Source organism: Sarcophilus harrisii, chromosome 1 (assembly GCF_902635505.1).
Source record: "Sarcophilus harrisii chromosome 1, mSarHar1.11, whole genome shotgun sequence".
Taxonomy (NCBI): Eukaryota; Metazoa; Chordata; class Mammalia; order Dasyuromorphia; family Dasyuridae; genus Sarcophilus; species Sarcophilus harrisii.
This window is the reverse complement of record NC_045426.1, coordinates 16,869,868-16,889,116: the sequence shown is the minus strand read 5'-3', so window position 1 is coordinate 16,889,116 and position 19,249 is coordinate 16,869,868. Positions and strand designations below refer to the sequence as shown.

General features: G+C 37.0%; 1 protein-coding gene across 1 annotated transcript in view; it reads right to left on the bottom strand.

Annotated features, from left to right (window-relative positions):
* Positions 1 to 19,249, bottom strand: part of BMPER (BMP binding endothelial regulator) — a 262,921-nt gene that overhangs the window by 190,987 nt on the left and 52,685 nt on the right. The window lies entirely within an intron of this gene.

Here is a 19,249-nt window from a genome sequence, read left to right as displayed (position 1 = left end):
TAAATATTATACTATATATATGCTATATCATTATTACAAATGTTATTATATATGTATATGTGTTATATTAATATTTAGTTGTTATATTATGCATGTATATATATACTGTTATATAACTGATATAAATGTTATACATGTTTTTATGTTATATATGTGTTATATGCTTGTTATAAAATTAATGTATATAATATTTTTTGGTATATAGGTAACATCATATGATATATTATGGTAGGCCTGTGATTTCTTTGGCATAGGAAATTCCCAACTTCTTTCCCTACTTCAGAAATACAAAGTATACCTGAATACTTTTAAATCCAGGAAAGGTCTGGTAAGGTGTGCAGTAAAAAGCTCATAAGTCTTGAGAGGCCTTAGATACCATCTAGTCTACTTTAAAAGGAGGAAATGGAGTTTCATGGAGTTTTCTAACTTGGCCATTGACACACAGGTAAATGTCAGAGCCTGGATTTGAACCTAGTCCTTCCTATTTTCATGAGACCCAGAAAACACTGCCCCCCATCCTATGCTAAGTTCCCAATTTCCCATTATCATTTAAAAAAATGGAAATAGAAATCTTTAAATTTAAAAACAACAAAAAGAATGGAAAAATAAAAGAGGGCTTATAAAAAACTCAAAAGAGGAAAATCCTTCAGAAAAGAAAAAGAATGAAAAAATGATTGACCAAAAAGAAAAAAAAAAGATGCAATCTAATGACAGATCTTAAGGAGTCAAAGATACTGGTGTAGTCATTATTAGAAGAGAAAAAAAAAAAAGGAACTACCTTCAGTCATAGTTCCAGAGAGGCTCTTTCAACATCAAATGGAATGATAAACATTTTCAAGTAAGTGAATGAAGCACTTCTTTGCTCAAGTAAGATCTCACACTTGTAAAGTAAGATATATCATCAATTGAAAAGAAAGAGATGGAGTAAAGTTAAAGAAGAAGACATAAGAGAAAAAACAAAGAACTAATCTGCTAGAAGAATAATTTTCAGCTTCCAATCTAAGATGGACTGGGAAGGTAGATCTGAAAAAAGCAATTTAGAATACTCAGACTATCTGGAAAACCCAGAGTAAGAATTAAGTCACAGAACAGAAATGTCCTATGTCCTGAGATTCAAGGACAGATTATAGTGTTAGAATTCACCAGAAAGAAACCCCAGTTTCAATTTATTAGCTACATTATCTGAATATTCTATAACTCCATCTCTGGACTTGATGGAGGAAAGGATTTGATAAGCAGCTAGGAAGAGGAAGATCACTAAGTGAGGACTCCCAGGTCCAATCCTAGAATAAATCCAGAAAAAGTTTGAACTTGGCTTTATCCAAAAGCAAGGAGAATCGGGTTTTATCCCAGAATCCTCTACCCAAATAAATAAGGAACTAGAAGGTAAAAAAATATGTTTTTGATTACCTGGGATATTTCTGAGCCTTTCTACTGGAAGAGAAGAACCTACTGAAGTCTTTGATATGTAAATCTGCACAGCAAAATTCCAGGTAATGCTTTAAGAGGCCAGTCCAACCAGGGACCTTTGATGTGCAAATCCAAGATGCATTTCAGGTAAAGCTAGAGCAAACTCTAAATGTCTGAATTACTAAAGGGAAAAGCAATGTAAATACTATGTTGGCTTAGCAAAATACTACCAAGTTTATGATGTGAAATTCCCCCAAGCAGGGAGATGGGCTAGAGTGAGAGATTGAAAAAAAGAGAAAGAACAGTCTGGGAAGGAGATTCAACATACAGATTATGCTGAGAGGATAAAACACAAGATATCCTGATCTTTTCCCTGCAACCCATTCTCTTCCAAATTTCCCTTTTACTCTTAAAGGGAACCATCATCCTTGCAATCCCCCTAGACTCACAGCCTCCATGCTGTCTTTGCCTTCTCACCCTCCCTCAACCCTCATATTCAAATCAAGCCAACTTTAGTTCTTCTGTGTCCACAAGCCCTGTCCATTCTCTTCACCATCATATAAGTTTAGAAGGTCAACATCACATACCTAGATTCCTACAATAGCCTCCTCATTGGTCTCCTTGCCTCAAATCTCTCCTCTTATTCCAATGTATCCTTCATTTAGTTGCCAATATGGTCTTCCTAAAGTTCCTCTACTATCCTCTCCTAACACACACACACACACACACACACACACACACACACACTAAATTCTTTATTCCCTCATTTCAAGGCTTGCATCACTTGGCCCTTCTTAGTTTTCTGTTCTTCTTACACTTAGAGAGACTCCCCTCTACACACTCTATGATACCATTGGCCCTTACTATCCTCCACACTTAAAATTCCCTCCCTCTTCACTTCTGCAAGACTCAGCCAATTATTGAATTACAAACACTGCTTTCAAAAATTTAGAAAGATTCTACTTCACTCCCAAATTCTTTTTAATGACACAAATCTACTAAGCCTTAAGCCACCTAAGGATAAGAGAGGAAAAAGCTCTTACTGATTAATGTCACTAATGAATATTCATGTAAAATGTTAATAATGAAGATAACAAAAGTCATTAAGATTAAACTGGATTAATGTAAGAAATACAGAACAGTTCAGTATTAGGAAAATAATTACCATAATAAATCACAGCAATTAGTCTGGCAATAGGAATAACAAATAAGATAGCATTTATTTATAGAAACTTAGGACTCAAACTCCTTATGAATCCATCCACCTAAAAATCTCATTCTCAACAATCTCCTTATTTTAAAGATAAAGAAATTGAAGCTCAAAGAAAGTAAATGACTTCCCAAGACGACATAGTTTGTGCAGGATGGTATACACCCCCAAATTGTATGCAATGGTCTTTCCATGAAAATATCAATCAATGACCCCAAAAAGCCTTTGATAAAATACAACATTGTCCTTTTTTAAAACACAACAATGGGTATAGGAGTGAGAACGCTTTTGTTCGAAACACAAGGCATTTATCTGAATCTACAAGAAAGCATTGGTTATAATGATGAAATGGTAGAATCTCTCACATTCTGCACAAGAGCAAAGCAAAACTAGCTGTTCTTACCATTGTTGTTTAACATAATCTTAGAAGTGATGGTGATAATTAAAGGAAAGGCACTGGCAAAGAAAAGATTAAAATATCTTCATTTGCAGATTATTCATTGAGGTTTTCTACTACTCTTCTTCTTGTGCAGTAGCTTTTTGGGGAGGGAAGAGCAACATTGTGTGTGGATTTGTGCATGTGGGTATATAGAGAAGTAGGTATGTATAGATTATTTTTCCTCCTCTTCCTTTTCAATTTAAAACCCTTCTAACTCTACTTATAAGATGCCAAGTAAATGCATTAGTTTGATTCTGTTTATTTAAACAGACATTACTAAGCCTATTCTACCCCTGGCAAAGAGCACATTTTTTCAATAATTTAAGTTATATAACAGAAAGCCAAATCTCATTCCCAAAGAACCTTTTCTTAACCAGTCGATCACTTTCACTCTCACTTTTCCTGGTGAGTGCTCTATTTTCACTAAGTACTAACTTTATGGGGCAGCTAGGTGGCACAGTGGATAGAGCACCAGCCCTGAAGTCAGGAGGAACCTGAGTTCAAATCTGTTCTTAGACACTTAACACTTCCTAGCTGTTATACCCAATTGCCTCAGCAAAAAAGAAATACCAATTTCACCCCTAAGGCCTTTTGCTTCTTGATCAGGACTTCAATAATCCTTAGCAATATTTTCTACATTAATTAATTCATTCGGACAATACAATTTGACCCCAACATGAATCATCCAACATTGGTAATAATCATTCACTAACAAATCTTTGGAGGTTCCCTGTCTCATCCTAAAAAATGAATCACCGGGTAGACAATAGGGTTCCAGAGTATTAATGGCAGATTACTGAAATCTTTCTCATTTGGTAGGTCTTTCAGACCTTATTTATGCCACACTGGTATCATAGATTCCAAGAACTCAGGATAACCTTCATTTCGTGATGAAATATCAGGATAAGACTTCAGTAAAGGTCAAAATTGTAATGAAAGAAAAAAAATTCGATTGTAAACCAAGATCCTTGTATCCTTCAAAAATTATATTCTTCCTAACAAATGTATTTTGTCTCTGCCATCCCAACCCCATTTGCCATGCTATCATCTCTTTCCATTGCTCCTTGTACCTTTAGACTGAGCCACAAAAAAATGTCCATAAGTTTATCTTTTCCAAGTTCACTATGTGATTCCTTTTTGATCTTGTACAAATGAATTCTAATGCTTTGGGGTAACCACAATCGGAAATATCAGTATCAAAAAGTAGCCAAAAGGACCTCCTCTGGGTCACCAAATGGGATCTGAGAGCTAGAAAGAAATTATTCAGATACTATTCAAGAATATTCTCAGTCCCTGAAATCATGGTAGAAATGAGACTTATTTGGAATTAGTCGCAGTCCCCTTTTCCCCATGATGTGCAAGCATTTTCTTAATGAAAAATAAAGTTAATTTTCGGTGACTTGCTTTTTATTTCCAAAATCCACTTCCCAAAGTTTTATTCTTTTTTTTATTTTTCAGATAAAATGCAAACTGTATAATACTTAACCAAATTAAACTGAATTTAGGAGGCTTTGAAGTTGGTTCATTGCTCTATAGCACAGGGGAAACAGAACAGACATTTCTGCCAGTATTCATTGCCTCCTGGAACCTGATAAGGGAAATCCAAGTCTCTGAACTTAGTCAATAAGCTACAAATTACTCCAGTCCAACTGAATTGTGTGTGTGTGTGTGTTTTTTTAATGAACTACTCCCTCTCCTTCTCCATCCCCATCCCCCAACATAAGCATATGGCAATGCAATCAAAAGAATAAAAAGAAAGCTTGACTAGCAGTCCTGGGGCTTAAATGGTGTCCTTAGGAGTTCATTAAATACAGGCCTTTATTACTCAACTAGACAGTACCAACCATGAATTCTGCAGGAATTATGCTTACTTTCAGGTAATGGGAATTTTATAGACAAGCCATTTCCTTCAGTCCCAAGAGAATACATCAGACAGATACATTATATATTTGGACCCTGGATAAGTGCTGTGTGTGTGTGTGTGTGTGTGTGTGTGTGTGAGTACACACATACACACACATATATATATATACATACACATACATAAATGTATACATATATACATGGATGTATATATGTGTATATGTGCATATGTACAGATATATCTATATATACTGTGATTGTTATAATGTATAGAGAAAGGAAGACAATATATGTGCATAGGTGTGTATACATACATGTATATTTTATCTTTTTTGTGTGTTTTTCCCTACTGTGAAAAGTTATATTATTAGCATTAAAATAAACGTCAAGAAAAAAGAAAACAGTTGCAAATCATGCTTTTGTTTAGTTTCTGATGAATTCATCTTCCAGGAAGAAAATCCCAGACAAGTAAATAGCCCTATCAGATGAGGTTCAAGAGAATCTTGCCAACACAAGCCCATTTTCAACAGTGTGAAGGCTCTTCTGACGCACTGGGATTGAAAATTGATCTAGTTAAACATGTGGTGATAAAGCAATGAAAAGATATTCATCTGTGACATGAGAATCAGTCTGGTTGGCCTGGGTGTGTGTGTTTGCGGAAAATGTAAGATACGTCCCCTAAAACATGTGTCTATGATTGTTTACCAGTGAAATTAGTAGGATATGGCTACATGATGCCCAGGGAAGTTTCAGGGAGATTTCAGGATCTGGAAGGGCCCTCAGGGTCCTTCTAATCCATTCCCAACCTCACCCCTCCCCCATTTTACTGATTGAGGACTTTGAGACCAAAAGAGTTGATGAGACTAATGCAAAATCACCAAGGTGACAAATGATAGGGGTAAAATTTGCACCCAGGACTCTGATTTAAAATTGCCTTTCACTTTTTCAAAAAACACCAAGTTTAAGAAAATTCTCTGTGTGTTTCATTCCAGTCAGACACTGTGTGTGTGCCTGCCCTTAGCCCTATTTTTCTCTAAACCAACTTATCTTTGCATGGAGATAATTTGTATCCTCTTCTCTTGCTCCTGCCAAATCATCATGAACATTAATAGTTTTTTGGATTTTCTTTTTTTTGTTTGTTTGTTTTTCTCATTTAGCTGTTAGGATTAGAGTGTTAAATATTTAAATTCCAATGATGTGACCCTAAGCAAGTCACTTAACCCCCCTGCCTTGCAAAAATAAATAACTATTTGAATTCAGGGTTTATCTGACATGAACAATTTTTTTTTAAACTGGCCCTGGGATTTTAACATATACAGAACTCCCAGAGAAGGAAACTCCCTCCACCAAAATAGATTTGCACCTGCTCTGCATTTTCTAGTCTTAAAGTAGGGAGCTTAAGCAATTTGCCTTTTATTTTTTCCTATTTAATTTTTGTTTCTGTTCTGTTCTATTCAAGAAATGTGTCTGCAGTCTGAGAAGTAAAGTGACTCTGAACCACTGGAGCAGTCTTCTCAGCTCCAGGTACCATGTCTCCCCAGACACTCTTTATGACTAAACTGCAGACAACTCTGCACTGGGAAGACAAGCTCCTGGAGAGCTCACTCTTAAGGGTCCAGATTCTGATCCTGTTACAGCAGCACCACAAAAATAACGACAGTCAACAGCAATAACAAAAGCAACAATAGCAGCCACAAAAATAACAACAGTAAACAGCAACAACAGCAGCAGTCACCAAAATAGCAACAAATTGTAACAATAATAGCAGCAAGGGCAACAGCAGCAGCCACAAAAATAGCAGCAACAGTAACAGCATCAAGAGCAGCAGTGACAAAAATAGCAACAACAACAACAGTAACAATAACAGCAGCAATAGCAACAACAAGAGCAGTAGCAACAGCAGCCGCCACAACAATAGCAACAGTAACAACAGCAGCAATAGCCACAACACCAACAGCCACAAAAATAACAGTAACAACAGCAAGAGGAGCAGTGACAACATCAGCAACAACAGCAGCAGCAGCAGCACTAATAATAGCAACAGCAGCAGCAGCAGTTACAGCAACAGCAGCAAGAACAAGAAGAGCAGCAGCAAGAACAGCAGCATCACTACAACTGATTTTTAATAAAAATCAAAAAGTGATTAAACTAGTTGACAAATAAGTGTCTATCCTCCAGCTCCTTTCCCACCCCCTTCCTAACACACACACACACACACACACACACACACACACACAACATACACACACACACACACACACACACACACACACACCTTTTTTTAATCCAGAGAAAATAGTCAATGACCTGCAAAAGTTCACACATGTCCAGGAGATCCACAAGTATGGGGAAGGGAAAAAGAAATGGGTTCCAGATTGTGAGGAGCCAAAGCAGAAGAAATTAAATCGGGCCAACTTAAGATGCTCTGCATATGCAAATGACCACAATAATGAAGAACATGAAAGGCCTGACACCCGGGATGATACTCAGAGAATGTGGCTTTCCTAGCGTGTCACTTTCATTTAACAAATCCAAGCCAGCACCAAACTGAGACAGTGAAGATTTCTACTCGTGACACCATAGATTATAGATCACAGATCTGAAGCTGGGAAGAGACCTTAGTAGTTATCTAGTCTAAGCCCCCTCATTAAAATAATAACAATAATAATAATGGATATCTTCTTCCTGTTGTTCAATTGTTTCAGTTATGTCTGAGTCTCAGTGAGCCTTTGGGGCTTTTCTTGGGTAAGATACTGGAATGGTTTGTCATTTCCTTCTCTAGCTCATTTTATACTAAATCCTCCAAACAGGATTAAGTGACTTGCCTGGAGTCACACAGCTAGTAAGCATGTGAGGTCCTATTTGAACTCAGGACTCTCTGACTCTTTGGGGCTCTGCCTGCTAAACCATCTAGCTGCCAACCTTTGCTTATACATCACCAATAATCCTCAATGTATCATCTCTCTTATAAGGAGAATTAAAATAGAAAAGGAAAAGCATCCAGCAAAACTAACCAATATCTCAAAAAGTCTGACACAGTATTCAGTATTCCAAATCCATATCAAGAAAAGGGAAGGACATTTCTGCATCTCTTCTTTGGGGCTGTTTGGTCTTTATAAATTCATAGCATTCAGCTTTGATCATTTTGTTATCATTTTATTTGATCATAGCTCAAGGAGCCAGAAGTTATTTAGGGATCATCTACTCCAGTTCACACGTTTTACACATGAGCAACTTGAGGTACAAAGAGATTAAGTGACCTACCTAAGGTAACTCAAGTAGAGTCTTAGTCCTCAGATTGCAAACCCAGAGTTCCTTTTACTGTACCATGTTGCCCAACTCTACAGAGGGATCATGTTTGCTCTTTTGTTCCTTTAATTGCTGATGTCCCAATCCCAATTTGCTTTATGCTGACTTTATATATGTTGAATATATGTGTGTATATATATGTATGTATATATATATATATATATATATATATATATATATATATATATAATTTTAGCTCTAGAGCTGGAAGAGACCTTGGATACTCTCTAATCCCACCCTCTCATTTCAGAGAGGAGACAGCTACAGCCCAGGAAAAGCACTCATCCGGTTTCCCACAAGCAGCATGGAACCTTAGACCAGAGCCAAAGTTCTGCCCTCCATAGTTCAGCAAATCTATTTCTGTGTCTAAACTGCCCCTTCCCCAAGAATAGGAACTTCCATAGGGCAGACAACTTGTTTTCCAAGTTCCCTGTTCAGTGCCCAGCACACAGTAGGTGCTTCCAAAATGCTTAATTGATAAATTCATGGATGGTACCAGCAGGCTCTAAATCAGACTATCCAACCTTGAACATGATGAATACACTATGATCCAACCTCCTTGTGAAATTGTAGAACTCCATCTAGCGTACTTCAACCACCCTATCAATGGCATTGGTCCCATGAAGCCAATGCTTCCTGGGAACAGTCTCCCATCAAATGCCCACTTTTCACTGTAAGCTGGAAGGGTAGGACAGCCCTTGCATTAGCCCTTCTAACTTAATTTACATTTTCATACCCAGCAAATAAGCCAGTTATATTCTTTTTGTCAGTTCCCACTGCCCCTCAAAGTGGGCATCTGCTTCCAAAAGGCCTTCAGGGTAATCCTGCTTCCCCGCCTCTTCCTCTTCCTAACAACTCAGATTTCTAACACACTGTAAGGTTGGTCAGATGGTTTATGCTGGAGCCTCACAATAGCCTGGGAAGGTAAATGCTCTTATGATCTCTATTTTACAGATAAAGAAACTGAAGCACCGAGAAATGAAGGACTTGCTCGGAGTCACCTAGATAGAAGACTTCTGATCCACATCTTGTTGATCTCAAAGCCCTTATCCCCAGGTTGTCTCTGCTACCTTTAAATCTTGCTTTCTTTCCACGCTCCTCCTAGAAAATGCTAAGCATTTATCAGATGTATAAATGTTCTCTAGGCCGTCATTTTCTCTGAGAAAACCAGATTCTCTGGACCCCCTTTGGATTTAGAATACACTTTCATGAAATCCAACTCAGTTCCACTTCAAAGCTGTCCCTGACTGCTGCATGAGTTATAGAACAAGCAATGTTCCCAATCTTGCTCTCCCGTCCTGGAGTCCACCCCAATCCCCAATCCCACATTGCACCGAATTTCCAGAAGCCTCTTCTGGGTTTCATCAATCTGGAAGGGATTGCAGGAAAGTAGAGTTCTGGACTAACTGATCCATCCAAAGCCCCCAGAGTTTCTCTCTGAGCCCCCTGCCAGGTGGTCACTGATACTAGCACTGCAAACATCTGCAAACATTGTAAACGGAGCTTTTCTACCTCCTTTCTTCCCTAAATAAAAAGTTTTCTATTCACTAAAAAGAGAAGAAAGTTGGTTAAAGTTCCTGACCTCAGGACAAGACCCTTTAACCCAAAGTTCATGGGTATTTCAGGGGAGAAATTTACAGCTTTATTGTTCTTGTTTTGACATTTAGAATTTCCTTTAATTATCACTAAAAAAAGAAACCAAAACAAGCATGATTCTGAGAAGTGTCTTAGGCTTTGTCAGACACCCCAAGGAAAACAGGCACAGAAGCCCCCTGTCTGGAAGGAGCCCATCAGAGTTTTTGTAGGGTCTGCTTTTCTGAGCTGTATAATCCCAAGTGCTAAGGGGAAGGGGTAAAGGGGGGGTGGAGAAAACAGGGAAGGAGACACCTCCAGATGAGCTCACCCCTTCTCCCTTGTACTGCTTCAAGGTGGGAAAGGTTAATGAGGAGGCTTCTGGGGGAATTCCCTGGGCTTCCTGCTTTTGAGGCTAACCATGCATTCCCTGCCTTGAGCCAGTCAAGGAAGGCCGGGCCCCTCGCTTACATTTTGCTTCCTCTATTTGGGTTTGTTACTAAAAGGTAATTTGAGGAGGAAATAAATGTCGAGAACCTTGCTAGAGAGAGGTTTGTGTTTTGCTGCGTGCATTTGCACACGTATGTGAACATGTGTATGGATAGGTGGGTGTACTACACAAGTAGGTATAGATATGCACCCATACATATACATGTTCCCACATGCCTATATTTATAGGTGTTATATATACATAATATGTATGTACACACTACATGCAGACATATAGATACACAAGCATATAGGTACATATACACATATACATAGCACTTATCTTCATGGATGTCACTCATACCATTTACAAATATATCCAAGCACATCCATATATACATGTTCATAGTGCCTATATTAATATCCATTTATATATATGTTAATATATAGATATTATATACATATATTTTATAGATATTATATATGCCTTATTAATAGATATTACATACATATATGCACATATATGTCCACAATGTCTACATTTATAGGAATTATTCATGCTATAAACATATATACACAAGCACATCCATACACACATATGTTCACACAAGCCTAATTTTACAGATACCATATACACATTATATATATATATATATATATATATATATATATAGACAATAGACATATATAAGTACATATGTACATACAAACACGTACTCAATGCCTATATTCATAGATATTATTTATACTACATACACACATATCCAAAAATATACATGCATATACTTGTTCAGGAATGCCTATTTTATAGATATTATATACATATATACACAAGCATCTATGTAAACATATGTCAGTACCTACATTAATAAAAATTATTCATACTATATACCTATGTACACAAAACATATGTACATACATACATGTTCACACATGCCCATGTTTATAGATGTTGTGTAATCTATGTGCGTGCACATGGGTACATATATGTTCATAATGCCTACCTTTATAGACATATTCATACTATGTATATAGATCCACAAGTACATACATACATATACAAAACCCACAATTATGTGAGGTGACAAGGTAGCACAATGTCTAGAACTCTAGACCTGGAACAAGGAAGACAGGCATTAAATTCTATCTCAGATGTTTAGTTGCTGTGGAAGAATGGGCGAGTCACTTAATCTTTGCCTCACTTTCCTTATCTATAAAATGGAGTTAATAATAGCAGCTTACATCCCTGGGTTATTATGAGGATGCTATGACAGATTTGTAAAATATTTTGCAAATTTTAAAGAATTATATGTGAAAGTCACTGTACACTATGGACTGGACAAGTGATTTCATTAGCATTGAGCAGAGGAAATACCAGGGATGATCCACAATACTCTCACTTGTGACATAAACCAGATTAAATTGCAATTAGGAAATATTTAACAAAATAAAATGCAATAAAATGCAGAAATGATTATCTTTTAAAGCTGAGCCAATATGTAGTCCCCAAGGATCCTCAAGGCTATTTCAGTGGACACCATTTCTATTTTAATTTGTCATTAAAGGAACTTCCTAGTGAGGTTACGCCCTCACCTAGAGAGATCCACTTGCCAAGAGCCCTGAGAAGTTACCTGACTACTGAGATCACACAGACAATAGGCATTATATGTAGGACCTGGGGCTTCTGGGGCTTCTTCACTCCAATCAGTCCTTCATCCACTATGCCATGAACAAATAAAAAGCACGTGTTTCTATGGACATAGAGCTATAGATATCCATGGATAGATACATATATCTAAATATGTGATTTGTATATATATATATATATATATATATATATATATATATATAAAGAGAGAGAGAGATGATAGATAGATAGCTGATAGATGAGATGAGAAGTAAGATAGATTTATAAGTGACTGAGAATTGTTAGATGATAAACAAATGATGGATAAATAGATAAAAGATCTTAAATGAGAATTGAGAAATCGCTAGATAATGACAGGTGATTGATAGCTAGATGATAGGTAGAAACATGGACAAAAGATAAATAGAGGTTAGAAGATAGCTAGATAGCTAAATAGATGGATGGATGGATGGATAGACAGACATAGATAGATAGATAGATGCAGAAATAGACAGATGGAGAGACAGACAGATAATTAGAGAGATGGATGGATAGGTAGATAGATAGATAGATGGATGGATGGATAAATAGAAATAAAAATAGATGGACAGACAGACAGAGAGATAACATTTCTATTCAATAAGGAGCTAGCAACAAGAGGCAAGAACTTGGGGTGCTATTCTTGACCTAGAGAGCCATTCATTTTCTTCTAATTATCTACCTTGAGGCCTTTTCATTCATCGACTCAGCTAAGGCTCTGCATAAACACCATACATACTATTCCTACAAAACCAGATACATAAAGGAACTATGCTGGCATCAAGAGTCCAGAACTGAGGGGCAGAAGGGGCATGTTCAGGCTCCACAACTTCAAGCTCCCATGCCAACCCTGCCCCCCCCAAATCCAAATTTCCAAGAATGTAATCCAGACTTTGAAATGTAACCTGGATTCTGTTCCTGATACAGTTCAGAGATTGCATATATCTCAGCCAATATTGTTAGAGTTAACTCATTAATTTGAAAACTGGCCAGGGAGATACCTAAACATGTCTGCACATAAACAACCCAGACCCTTATAATGCATGGGCTACTAGACAGATAATTAGTCTCCTCAGGGACAAATAAGCAAATACCAAGTCAATAGACTAATTCTCTTTATAATCGTTCCAGAGCTGCTCCACCCATCCTCATGAACATATCACTATCTCCCCTAGCCATTAAAGGAACTAACAGTCTTCTGGGGGTCTAGAGCAGAAGAGGTACCCAGCACCAGAACGGGACCATTTCTCTACAAGGAAGAAATTAAAGCATGTGGCCTGCCCACCTATCCATCCTTCTACCCCTCTGATCTCTCACAGGAAGTTGTTTTCTGAGGAAAAACTTAAGAAATAAGTTTATGGCACTATAACAATAATGATAAGATCTGCAAGATATAGTTCTAGATACATATAGACAGATGGCTCCACTTGAAAAATATAAGCCCTTTTTTTTTTTTTAAATAACAGGGTTCTAGAACTGTGATTTCTTTAGAGTAGGGAGCATCCAGCAAGAAAATTCCCTCCATTGATACAACAGCCTCTTTTTTTTTTCATGAAATTTATAGTCTTAGTTGTTCAGGGCACTAACAGGTTAAATTACTTACCAGTGTGTCAGAAGCTAGAATTGAACTCAAGTTTTTCTCACTAATGTAGTCTATGAGTATCAATTTTCTCCTATTATGCTGTGAATTTGTGAAAGATGGGGTGAATTTTTTGTTTGTTTTTACTACTTTCCATGCGATGACATTTCAGTAAATGCTTTTGCTTTGACCTAATTGTATACTCTGTCTGATTAGACTAAAAGTAAACACACTGGTAGGGGCACAAAGGCTATATTCCTATGGTATGTTAAACCTGGAACAAATCTCTCCCCTCCAAAAAGGATCTATGTCTTCTATATGTGGGGAGTAGCCCAGAAAGGGTGCTACAGGAAAAGGGAAAGGAATAAGCATTTATAAAGCAAATCCTGTATGCCAGACACTCTCCTAAAGGCTCTAAAATAGTGTTTCATTTGATCCTGACAATAATTCTGAGAGGAAGATGCTGTCATTATCTTCATTTTACAGTTGAGAAAACTTAGGCAAACAGAGATTAAATGACCTGCTCAGAATTGAATTCAGATCTTCCTAACTTGAGACCTTGTTTCCATACACTATGGAGCCACCTAAGCTGCCTACCTAGCTTCACACAGAAAAGCTGAATTTGTATTCCTACTTGAAGCTTCTCATATATGCTCTCATGTGGAGATATTCTATAATTTGAAATTGTCAACTCCTTGAAGACAGAAATTGGTTCTTCCTTTGCATGCCCAATACTTAATCCAATGCCTAGCACATAGTAGGCACTTAATAGAGGCTTGCTGAATGACTGATGAACTATAACACAGTTGGAAATTAATGTCATGTCAATGGACTTGCATATATTTGGCTCAAAGTCGATGTCAGCTTTAAATTTAGTATTGGGCTTAGCAAGACTAGATTTCTGTAAAATATAGTTTTGATATTAGCAAAGTCCACTTAAACCAGAGTCATGTGGATTTAAACACCAAAAACCTTGGTGGAGTTTATGGTTAAGGACCTTAGGAAATAATACTTCTTATATAGTTTTCCACTGGAGAAGGGAGGAAAAACTCACAAGTCAAATCCCATTTGCAAAATAGCCTTGTTTTCCTTAAGAGAGAGAAAACTCCTTCCAAAAGCTTAGAGTCAATTAATTTTATAGAATAGATAAATCCCTGCTCTGACCTTTAGCAAAATGCATATAACATTGCACCCAGAAGGCTTTGGGTCAAAAATCCCGGCTCTATTATTTCCTCACTGTATGACCTTGGATAATAATGATTAATAACAACAACTAGTACTTAGTACTTTAGATTTTAAAAAATGCTTTGCAAATATTATCCCATTTCAACAACCCAGGCCAAGTAAGTGCCATTATTATTCCTATTTTACAGATGAGGAAACTGAGGCAAGCATTAGTTAAGTGATGGGTTATATCAACTAGTAAGTGAATGAGATCACATTTGAATTCAGGTCTTCTACCATCTAGCTGCCTCAGAATAATTTAATTCCCTAGGTTTCAGTTTCCTTACCATCAAAGAGAAGGCATTAGACTAGGTTTAGAGCTAAAAGAAACTTTGAAGGCCTCTAAAGCCCTCCAGTTTGAAGCTTTCAAGAGATGAAATTCAAGAGGAAATAACCATTACCTCCTGAATTCTCAGTTGGATCGATGGGATCTGTGACTTCTGGAGATATATTTTTAATTATTTTTGGAGCAATTTCAGGCACACTTGTGAAGGACAAAGTTTCTCCTCCACTATCATCACTTTCCCAAAGGGTTCAGTACTATCTATTTTCTCTGTCCTGTCCAAAACTCATTCATATTAAGGTATAAATGACTAAGGATAAAAGACAGCAATTTCCATATCCCCTGTCTTGATAATAAGGAGAATCAGCATTTCCCCACATCAGCCTAAACTTAAAAATTCTTTTGCTGTCGGATTAGATCTTGACCTGGGTAAATCTCTAAGGAAGAATTCCCACACTAGTTGCTTTCTGGATGAAGAGGTAAGAAAGGGAAAAAAAAATCTTGATCTTAATTCAATAATTAAATATGAGAGGAAGATTCATTTCTCACATTTTTCCTATTTGATTCTAATGGTGAAAGGAAATCTCCTCAATGAATCACTAACTGATATTACAAACACTTCATCAAGGGTTCTTAATTCTGGGGCTTTTGATTGGTAACAACATGAGGGGGAAAGGGGAGAAATTGATCGAGATATTAACAAAACCAAAGTGGGCAGTTCTCACTTTGTACTTTATGGATAAAAGATGCAAAAGGAAAAAACAAAGAGTTAAAAAAAAATCACAAATGTGTGCATATGTCTGTTCCTCTGGAAACATGGCATATAGTCCTGTGGTTCAGGTGTGGTCTCAGAATACTTCTTCTCCAGCTCAAGCTACTTGTAGAAATTCTATTCTCTGCTAAAAATTTCCTGCAAAGTTGATCTTAACCGAAATTTAAATTTATTTTGCCAAGAACCAGGTGCGACAATGAAAATTAACTCAGTCCTTATTACTATAAAATCAATCTCGGAATTTTCTAAACCAGAGATTTTAGGTTGACCAAGTGTCGTGCTGATATATTTAAGAAACTCAAATATAAACAGAAAATTAGAAAGTAATTTTTATACTTGATCTTATTCATTTCCCCATTAGGAGGGTAGGAGTCTGCTAAGTTTTTAATTCCCATTAAATTCATATCCACGTTTTAAAAGAAGATATACTCTAATACAAAAATGACTTCATTTAAAAGTTGTCCTATCAACTTCAATTTTAACAAAAAGTTCTGGGTTGGTATATGTAAATACACTGAGTAATCAGTTATAAGCTGTGCATATCAAATAAGTTATTTATAATAAAACATTTTCTGCTTCTAGCCATGTTCAAATGACTTACCCCTAAAAGTGGATGTGTCTTTAATGCATTTACAATTCCGAACACAAGCCATTTTACGTCTTCTTTTTTTTCTGAGGCAATTGGGGGTAAGTGACTTCCCCAGGGTCCCACAGCTAGGAAGTATTAAGTGTCTGAGGCTAGATTTGAACTCAGGTCCTCCTGACTTCAGGAGTCCCGTGCTCTATCCACTGCACCATCTAGCTGCCCAAGCCATTCTTCTAAGATAACTAATTGTGCCAATTTTCCTTTCCTTAACACAGAACTGAGACAGTTATGATATTCACTAATAACAGAATCATATCCTAAACTCACACATCGTTGCATCATTTGCCCAATCATCCCCATACCATTATGAGAAATTAAAGGACTTTAATTTCCACAGGAATATAGAGTTCTAAGAGATGACAGGGCTAAATAGTTGTTTGGAATATATAAAGGATTAAAATTCTAGGCCAGATTGTTCAAATCTTATAACTGCATCTTATTGTAGCAACTTAGCTGTGCTCCAGTTTTAGCCGATAAGATAAAGATTTAATATGATATTCAGACTTATCATCTGACATGATTATAGAAATCTCCTATGATAGGGATATAAGGGAAAGTGTAACCTTATCCTGATGTCAATTCCAGGAAAGAATTATAGAGATGGCCAACGGCATTGAGCCAGGCTTGAAGTCAGCTAGGTGGGATATTTTCAAGAAGAAATGCTATAAATAACGTTTTGGTCGGGTATACTTATTGTGTATCTAATTTATATTTTAATATATTTAACATCTACTGGTCATCCTGCCATCTAGGGGAGGGGGTGGGGGGGTGGTAAGAGATGAAAAATTGGAACAAGAGGTTTGGCAATTGTTAATGCTGTAAAGTTACCCATGTTTATATCCTGTAAATAAAAGGCTATTAAATAAAAAAAAAAAGAAGAAATGCTATATTGGGGAAACTGAGTGAGGAGAATTCTATTCTTGCTCATGCTAAGAGTTCTCCCATTCTCCCAACCTTTCCCATGACAACTCCACCTCCAGTTCGTGCATGTAACCTCAGAGTGTTGCTAGCTTCATGGATCATCAGCTCAGTAGCATTCCTTGATGATCGTACCTGGAGTCTGACGCAGAATAAAATCCCCTGAGATCTTAACTAGCAAGTTCTGACAATCAGAGCTTCAGGAAGGTTCAGCTTTCAAGGATCACATATCCTAGACAATACGGATTTATTATAATCTCACACTGGTAACCATAAGAGATCCATCACAATTTATCTTGACATAACTAGTACTCATGCTAAGTAATTTTTTTTATTCCTAAATAAATTACCCAAATGATTTTGCTTTAAGATGCTTAATAACAAACAACAAAAACCCTGGGATGGGATGTGTAAATATAACAATCCAGAATTGTTATACAGAGAACAGATTTTAGGACATTGTCTATCGTAAAACATGTTCAGTTATTAACCGCATGCAGATGGACATAAATATAGACTACTGCTCTGAGAATCCCTTTACACAATGGGAACATCTTTAAGGTGATTCTTAAGTAGTTTCTACACTTGTCCTAATTCCAGATTAAATAACAAACATAAGTAAAATCAGAGTTCCCATTGAGATGATATAAAATAGTTCCTAAGTTACTACTTTTTAACAATTTACCTATCTGTACTGAAATCCTAATTCTTAAAACACCATCAAGAGCTTCCTGACTTATAATCTCATAACTTAATAGATTTAAATCCCTGTTTCCTGCCTGCTCTTCAGTCTATAGGTTTGTACACTTGGGGGCTCTAGTTTTGTTGGAAATTCCCTAAGCATAATACACAGCTCAACTTGGGCAATAAATTTGAAAATGTTTTTTCCTTAAATTTTTCCCCAAGGCTCCTCTATACCAAAGTTTGTTTTTTTCCAAATATGAAAAGGCAAATCATAAAATAAGTATTTCGCCACATCACAAAGTAGAAGAGAACAAAGATCTGCACAGAGAAATGAAAGAGAAGACCAAACAGACCAACCAAAGCAAGACCATTCTCTCGCCATCTTTCCTAACCGACTTCTTATAATAAATATTGCCTGATCTCTGTTCAAGAGAGGGCAGAATCTGGCCTATAAAGTCATGAAACACACCTTCCCCATTTGTTATTCACCAACAACAAACACTGAGATAACAAATAAGTTATTGTTCATGAGAGAGGCCCAAATTAAACGATGATCATCCGTCCAAGGAAATCTAGACCAGCTGCCAAGTCTGCAGCAGAGCTCCCAATGAGCTCATGGGTTTTCAACATACAATATGGATTTTTTTCCCTTTAATGAGAGCGATCTTTTACCCAGCTATTATTCTATGCAGGCAAAAGGTTAGCTTTTAACCATTACGAGACTAGGAAGAATTCCAAAGGCTTGGCATGCTTTTGGAATGGCAGGAGTTGGAAAAAACCAACTCTCATTTTTATGTATGCACGAGGGCAAGCGGAGAGGAAGAATAACAGGTCATGGTATAAGTTTTTTCTTTTGTTTCCAGTCATGTTGGCTTAATTAAGAGTGAGAGAAAGCACAAGGAGGAAGCTCCCCACAAGAGAAGGCAGAGGCAAGGACGATCTGACCGGAGCTTTGGAAACACAATTAAACAAACTCAACCAGAATTTTCTTTGCGAGCAATTTTTGTATATGCTCCTTGCAGTCCAGACAACCATGAACCAAAGAGAGAAACCAAACTTAGGATCATAGTTATAGGGCTAGGAAAAAAACCTTACAGATTATCTGTTTCAATACTCCCCCACTTTACAGATAGGGAAACTGAGGCCTAGGGACTTGCCCAAGTTCACTCAGGTAGTAAGCTTCAGAGGCAGGATTCTAACCCTGACCTTGTGGCTTCAGAATCCACAGTCTTGTCACTGTACCAA